The sequence below is a fragment of the Molossus molossus genome, unplaced genomic scaffold, assembly GCF_014108415.1.
Source record: "Molossus molossus isolate mMolMol1 unplaced genomic scaffold, mMolMol1.p scaffold_m16_p_12, whole genome shotgun sequence".
NCBI lineage: Eukaryota > Metazoa > Chordata > Mammalia > Chiroptera > Molossidae > Molossus > Molossus molossus.
In genome coordinates, this window is record NW_023425347.1 from 57,788,004 (window position 1) to 57,796,647 (window position 8,644).

An 8,644-nucleotide genomic window follows, 5' to 3' on the forward strand; every position below is an offset into this window, starting at 1 on the left:
TTCCTCACCTGGGCGGAAGTGAGAGGCCCAGGGTGACCGCGCCTCACCTGGCAGGCCCTCCCCTGGCGTCCACTTCCCGGCCCGGGGCGGGGCGCCGGGGTGGCGCTGGCCAAGGAGCCAAGGGCCGCGGGAGGCCGGCTCTGGGGAGGGAGCGCGGGGGGGCTGGGCTTCACTTTCTGCAGGTGAAGGTCGACTGGGCAGGGGAGGGTTAAAGAGCCTGAGAAAGGTGGGGTCGGGGGCAGCCGGCACTACTGGGGAGGGGAGGTCGCTGGACTGGTGTGGCAGGAGGGCTGAGCGGAGAGGGAGACCCAAGATCTAGGAGATTCAAGGGGGACTCAGGAAAGGTTTTGGTCAATGTGCTTAGTCCCTCGTTGTCCTTTACCTTTCGCGTTCCATCATTCTTCCCTTGTTTTCTATATCCACTGACCCAGTATAAAATTCTAAGAAGTATAATGGGGGGAGGGGGAGGCCTACCTTCCCCCCACTTGCACCCCCATGAGAAAAGGAAAGAAACGGAATTTAGCAATTTTGCCTGCAATATGCTGGGCGCTCCCTAGATTTTACTTGACTTCATTTAGATTATACTTGACTTCATTTACTGCGTGAAGAAACTGCGCACCTGACATTAAGTGATTTGCCCAAAGATTGGGACCCAGAGAGGATCTTCTAATTCTAAGTCTAGTGTTGATTTCACTATTCATTTTCATATTTTTATTCTTGGTATCCTAACCCGACTTTGAAAAATATCTATGTAAAACCTACCCTGGCATTATTCTACTCTCTTTAATGTCACCAACTTGAGAATTTTGATGCTGGGCATTGTACTTTGTCTAATACATTACACATTGTTAAAGAGAATCGATCTTCAGGTATGTATTCGTTGAATAAATGCAGTATTTGTTAAGCACTGTGATTGACTGTAAAATGCTAAGAATGGAATACCGGTCTTCAAGGGATATACAGCATATATACAGAACAATTGGATCATCTGTTAAAATCATGCATTTGGAATTTTAATGTTATTCTTAGTTTGCTGGTTTTAAAGGAAAATATCACTGGTTAGACCTGGCAAAAAGATACACTTTCAGCATGGTCCCTATTTCTTAGGAACTAACAAACTATTGAGGGAAATAAACTTACACAAGAACTGAAATTACCAAATAGAATGAAGCCAGAATTTTCAGAGATTAAAGACATCAATTATACTTGTTGAAAGCATCTGTTAGGATTTAAACAGGCTTAACAGGTGTTTGGGATTTGCTTAAGGTAAATAGAAAAAGAAATACTTCCCAAGTTGGGGTGGGGGTATGACAGCATACAGGTGGAGACCAATTATCTCAAAGGATCACTTTGCAAACATGTGGGTCTAGTCTCACTCTTACATTTAGTGATGATTTAAACACTCCCTTTCTCAAAAAATAATGTGATTTTGGATTGACTTTGAAACAAAGTTCAAACTCCCTTTCTGAGTATCCATGGTATCCTAAACTCTCTCCATTTTGTTGCTTTTTCAACCTAATCTCCCATTTGACCTTTCCAAGGTCTCACTCTGGCCAAACAGGTCTACTGCAAGTCCTGGGAATCACCGCACCAAGGCTTTTTTGTTGGTTACTCATCCCCTTTCCCATGCCTGGAATGTCCTACAAGCCCTTCCCTTCCCCAGGGCTACACTCAAGTCTCACCTCTTATGAGAAGCTGCCTCCTTGACCACCGCAGAAGACATCCATCTACACCACATTTAATTTTATTTTTTTCCACATTTTGCTGTTGTTGATTTAATATGATCTTTCCTTTGGCTCTTATCTGCAGTTTTAACATGTTTAAATTTATTCAATACATTGTTTACAGAGCTCACTCTGTGGTAAACATTTTCTGGCACAAAGGTGTTTTTGTTTTTTACCTCTGAGAACCCTCAAGAGAATCTCACTTATAGAATGAAAAGATAAACAAAATTTTTAAGAACACACCTCTAAAGTCAAAAGATCTGAGCATGGCTCTGGCTAGTTTGGCTCAGCGGTTAGAGCATTGGCCCTCAGACCAAAAGGTTGTAGGTTCAATTCTGGACAAGGGCATATATGTACCTGGGTTGCAGGTTTGATCCTGGCCCTGGTCAAGGTTGTGTGAGAGGCAACCAATCAATGTGTCTCTCTCACATCAATGTTTCTCTCTCTCTTTCTCCCTTCCACTCTCTTTTACAAGTTCATGGAAAAATATCCTAGGGTGAAGATTAACGAACAAAGAAAAAAAATCTGAGTTTGAATCCTGACTCCACCATTTCCTAAAATATGTCTTTGGCAAGTCACTTAACCCTTCCAATTCTCATTAGTGAAATGAATAATGCTTACATTAGATGGTAGTTTTGAAGGTTAAATGAATACATGTATTGCATATACCTGGCACATAGAAAGTACTCTATAAGTGGAGCAGCCCCTAGGTGGAAGTGAGCATGATAGAATCTGGGGACAGTAGGAGACAGCCAAGAGTAGTAGTAAATAAAGTGAGGCAGACAGTGGAGGACCTAAAAATCCACAGAGACTTTAGGTTATAAGACTTTACCCTTGCCCTGGCCAGTTTGGTTCAGCGGTAGAGCATCGGCCCATGGACCAATGAGTCCGAGGTTCAATTCTGGCCAAGGACAATGGTATATCTGTTAAAATTGAACTTACATTAACACATCATAATCACCCAAAGTCCATAGTTTATGTTATGGTTCACTCTTGGTCATGTATATTCTATGGGTTTGGACAAATATATGACATGTATTCACTGCTCTAAAAATCCTCTGTACTCAGCCTATTCATAACCTCCACCTCAGCTCCTGACAGCCACCAATCTTTTTATTGTCTTCATAGTTTTACCTTTTCCAGAATGTCAGATAGTTGGAATTATACAGTATGTAGCCTTTTAAGATTGCTTCTTTAGTAAATGCATTTAAGGTTTCTCCAGGTCATCTCATGGTTTGATAGCTCATTTCGTCTAGCACTGAATACTAGTCCATTATCTGATACCCACAGTTTATGTATCTGTTCAGCTACAGAAGATCATCTTAGTTGCTTCAAAGTTTATGCAACTATGAATAAAGCTGCCATAAATAACTGTGTGCAGGACATGAGTTTTTAACTCCTTTGGGTAAATACCAGGGAGCTTAAATAGGATTTTGAACATGATATAGTATATTTAATGAAAGATTAATTTGGAAGAAGTGTGAAAAAAAACGGATTGACAAAGTTGAGAGAGCCTAGAATAAAAAAGAGAAAGAAAGAAGTCATTATAACAAGGTACACAGGAAATAAGTTTCACCTAAAATAAGATGAAAATATTGGATAAAAAATGAACACTTAAAAATATCAGCTGCTTATTGATTAGATAAAGGGATTAAAGAGGAACAAGGAGAAAACTGAAGTGCAAGGATGATTCTAAGTTTTGAATCTGATAAAAAGGATATTGATGGTAAAACTGGAAAAGCCATTTTATTCTCTTTTGTTTTTTTTGAGAAGCAGGACTCTGATAAAGTTCGTTTATATCCTACTTTTGACATTTAAGATGAAATATACTTGGCAGAGAGTAGGCCTTATTAGGTTATGAGTACACTTCATTGGTTGGTAGCCAGTTAGATTAGTGCACCAAACATAGGACAATCAGAAATACTTGAGAAACAGCATTATTAATGTAGTAAAATTCAAAATATGCAGACGACTATAATAAATATCTACCAGAATCCTGATATTAGAATTTATCCACCAGAAAAAAAAACTGCCCATCACAGTCAGATTAAAAATAAAAAATGAAGACAGTAACAGTCTTTTATCTCTTCATGTTTTCTGTCCTAACCAAGGAAACAGGACTCAGGTTGGTTTCCTCAGAAGGTTATGGGCACAGACTATCTGTTAATGTCATTAAGTATATGCGAGAATCTTAGGAATAGTTGAACCCTGGAATTCCAGGGGAAGCTTTGCTTCAGGCTTCACTTGTAATCCTCTTTTCTAATGTTTCTACACAGCAGTTTCCATACTGGAATAGCTGTGCTATTCACATCCTTTGCTTTCTACAGAATTTACATGCGATTCTATAGAAATTTTTAAAAATGTTTTTATTGATTTTTTAGAGAGAGGAAGGGAGAGATAGAAACATCAATGTGAGAGAGAAACATCAAGTGGCTGCCTCCCGCATGACCCCCACCAGCAATTGAGCCCGCAACCTGGACATGTGCCCTGACCAGGAATCAAACCGGGACCCCTCAGTCCATGGAACAATGCTCAATCCATTGAGCCACACTAGCCAGGCCTATAGAATTTTTTGTGGCAAAGATATTTGGCATTGAAAACATGCCTAGAATTGAGATTTAAGAACTTTCTTACTAAAATTAGACAATGGAGTAATCATATGATCAGAGAGGACACTTGCAAATAAATAAAGTAATGTATTTTAATGAGCCATGAGAAAATAGATTAAGGGGCAATAAGAAGAAAAAGTTAATTTTTTAGTATACCATCAGTTTAAGAGTAAAAATTTTTATATTCTTTTTTTTTTTAAATGTTTTTATTTGAGAGAGAGAGAAACATTGATGAGAAGGAAACATTGATTGGCTATCTCCTGCACGCCCCTCATGGGGAGACTGAGCTCAAAACCCCAAATAGTGTCCCAATTAGGAGGTGAAGGTAAGGGGTATTTATGAGAAAGGAAAGAGGGACAATTATGTCAATAGATGGAAGAGATTTTTATAGGTAAAGATAAGCTAACATAGTGATGTTATTCTAAAGAATGTTAATTTTCAGTCCCAGAGTCACACTATCTTCTTTCTTATCTTTACAAACAGTTGCTTGTGATGCAATACTGCTCTAGGCTCAGAGCAAGGGTTATTTTGCCCAGTTTTAACATTCCAAAGGTTTGAGGAGTAAGCAGTTCCTCTGGATGGCAACTCTGACTCCATTTTAAAGTGGCTTCCTTTATATTATATTTTATATTTCCTCCTTTTGATTGAGATGTTTCCTTGAAAGCACTGATGAAGAATCATTGGACAGCAACACTGGTGTGTTATTAAAAGTATCTTAGGTCCTCCATTGTCAGGGAGGCTCATTCCTGTTACGTCTGTCCTGCAAAGGAGGGAAAGTGTTTTCTTTAGGAGCCTTAGGCCACATTTGACAAACAAGACCACCAGAATAGAGGAAGCCCTTAAGGGCAAACATCCTTTGTAATTTCTTGAGGTATCTCATATGAAGTCTCATAAGCCTTATTGATCATCTGAAAATGTTGAGCAGCTATTATCAGAGTGATGTCTTTATAAAATTGAGCTGTATAAAATACAGTTTTATAACAACAAAAGTTCCTATAACGACAAACAAAATATTAAGTCCAATTTGAAGTATAGATCTGAACCAGGAGGCAATACCTGAGGGCAATCAGCTGAAGATATTAGAGAACTATGAGGTGTCAGTGGGCAATGTATTTATTTAATCATCTGGCTTGTGCCCAGATTTTACCTAGTCCCATCTCTCCCTTTTTTTTAAATTCTCACCTGAGGATATTTTTCTATTTATCTTCAGATAAAGTGGGAGGGAGATAGAGAGAGGGGAAGGGAGAGAGAGAGAAACATTTTGACAGAGACACATCAACTGGTTGCTTCCTGCACCAGGGCTGGGGACGAATCACAACCAAGGTACGTGTCCTTGGCTGAATCGAACCTGAGACTCATTGTTTAGTGGGCTAACGTTCTACCGCTGAGCCAAATGGGCTGGGCAGTCTCATCTCTATTTTACCAGAGGTGTTTTATCCAAGAGGCATTTACAATAGAGCAAACCTCACCTTGGTTAGCTAGGATGTGGTCAAGAGCAATCCTATTATCTAATATAACTTACACAAGGGAATTCAAAGATTTTTCCTGGTTGGCTATTGCTTTGGTGGTAGCTCCAGCAATTTTCTCCAAAGTTTTTGATAAGTTTTTAATCAAGTACTTATTTACTGCAATCCCTGCTTAAAGAAAAAGTATTTTTCCAAATCTAGTACTTTTACTGGGGTTGGCATTGCTAGGCATTGAACATCTTTGACTATGTGTGCAACTGGTTGAACATTTTGATGTGCGATTTAAAGATGATGCCCAATGTTGAGTTATCTTTCCAGGTAGAAATTAAGGAGAAAAAGAAAACAATAATTATTACAGTGAGTGTTTGGCCACTCACATTATTGTGAGATAGGAAGGAAGTTAAAGTAAAGGGGGAGGGTGGGATGAAGGTATCGATTATACTAAAAGTTTCTAAATTCTGGAGGGAAAGGTAAATGTTTCAATTCTGCTTACAAAGATCTAATTTTTCAAATTGCTGTAGGTCTTAGGTAGCTTAGGGGAAAAAAATCCTTATATTTGAAAAACAGATTAAAAATAGTAATATTTCAAATATAAGTCATAAAATTATTATCATTCTCACTACTTCATTCAGTCCCATGTTATTAATTCTTATTGATCTTGATCTTTTGTGTGTGTGTGTTTTGTTGTTGTTGTTGTTGCTAATCTTCACCTGAGGATATTTTTCCATTGGTTTTTTTAGATAGAGTGGAAGGGAAGGAGGGAGAAAGAGAGAGAAGCATTGATGTGAGAAAGACACATCGATTGGTTGCCTCCGGCAGTACATCGAACCTGCAACCCAGGTACATGCCCTTGACCGGGAATTGAACCCAAGACTCTCTGGTCTGCAGGCCGATGCTCTAACTGTTGAATCAAACCAGCCAGGGCTTGGTTAAAAAAGATCTTGATCTTTTTTAGCAGTTTTATGAATCCAGTTTTTTTTGTTGTTGATTTTTTTTTTTGAATTCTACAAATCTTTACTCAGTTTAATGGTATGATCTGAAAGTTTATTAGAACCATGTATGTTAGAGTAAGTGTCTGAGTCCTCTCCATGAATTTCTCTGAAGATGAAATATTTTTGTAGAAACACTTTTAAAAAATATATATGTTTTCATTGGTTTTTTTAGAGACAAGAGGGAGAGACAGATAGAAACCTCCACGTGAGAGAGAAACATTGATCAGCTGCCTCTGGCACACCCCTTATTGGGGATCGAGCCAGCAATCTGGGCACTGACCTGACTGGGAATCGAACTCAGACCTCTCAGTCCATGGGACTGGGAATCAAACCTGGACCTCTCAGTCCATGGGACAATGCTCAATCCACTGAGCCACACCAGCTGAGCTGTAGAAACACTTTTGCAAACGCATCAGAGTAAAATAATTGCTTGCAAATGACAAGAGACTTAAAAGATCTGGTGAGAGTTCATGAATACACACATAAAAATGATGCAAGTTGCCCTGGCCGGTTTGGCTCAGCGGTTAGAGCGTCCGCCTGCGGTCCAGAGAGACCCGGGTTCGGTTCCCGCTAAGGGCATGTACCTTGGTTGCAGTTTGTCCCCGGCCCTGGTTGGTCGTGCGGGTGGCAGCCACTCGATGTGTCCCTTTCACATCGATGTTTCCCTCTCTCTCTCTTCCTCTCTCTCCCTCCCACTCTGTCTGTACAAAAATGGAAAAATGTCCTCGGGTGAGGATAAAAAAAAAAAAAGAAAAGAAGGCTTGCTATAGGTGGCATTTGCCTGAAGGACATAGGGTAGAGGAAGGAGATTAAAAAAAAAAAATAGTACCATAATGCTGCAAAATTGGTTTAAGAAAAATTTTAAATATAGTTACAATACTAAAATATTACTGAAATAATTTTATGTCCTCCTATTCCAAAATAATACTTCTCATAGTATAGTACATTATCCCAGGGTTCTCAAAGTGTGGTCTAAGTGTGGTCTCTCAACCAGCAATATCAGATATCAGCAATATCAGCATTATTTAGGAACTCTTAGAAATGCAAATTATCCTGCCCCACTCTAGATCTTCAGATTCAGAGACTCTGCTTGTGGGGCCCACCCTTCTTTATGTGTGTGTGTGTGTGTGTTTTAAGATTTTTTAAAATTGATTTTTAGAGAGAGAGGAGGGGAGGGAAAGAAGAAGAGAGAGAGGGAGAGAAACATGGATGTGAGCGTGAAACATCAACTGCATGCCACCTACCGGGGATGGAACCTGCATACCGGGCATGTGCTGTGACCCAGAATCAAACTGGCAACCTTTCAGTGCACACAAGACTATGCCCAACCAACTGAGCTACACTGGCCAGGGTTCCTTCTGGGTTTCTTTTTATCCTCACCCGAGGACATTTTTCCATTTTTTTGCTCAGATAGAGTGGGAGGGAGAGAGAAGGAGAGAGAGAGAGAGAGAGAGAGAGAGAGAGAGAGAGAGAGAGAGAGAGAGAAACATCGACATGAAAGGGACACATCGAGTGGCTGCCACCTGCACAACCAACCAGGCCGGGGACAAACTGCAACTGAGGTACATGCCCTTAGCGGGAACCGAACCCAGGTCTCTCTGGACCGCAGGCCGATGCTCTAACCATTGAGCAAAACCAGCCAGGGCTCCTTCTGTGTTTTAACATATCCTCCCGGTGATTCTGATGCTCCCTACAGTTTGAGAATCACTGCATATTACAATTCTTCAAAATTAGTGCTACTGTGGATGAAGTGGCACCATTTAAATTCGGATACTTTTACATTAAAGGAAAAGGATTAACCTTTCACTTAAAAAAAATACTACAGAACTTTTAGTAAAAATTTATAAAGAAGA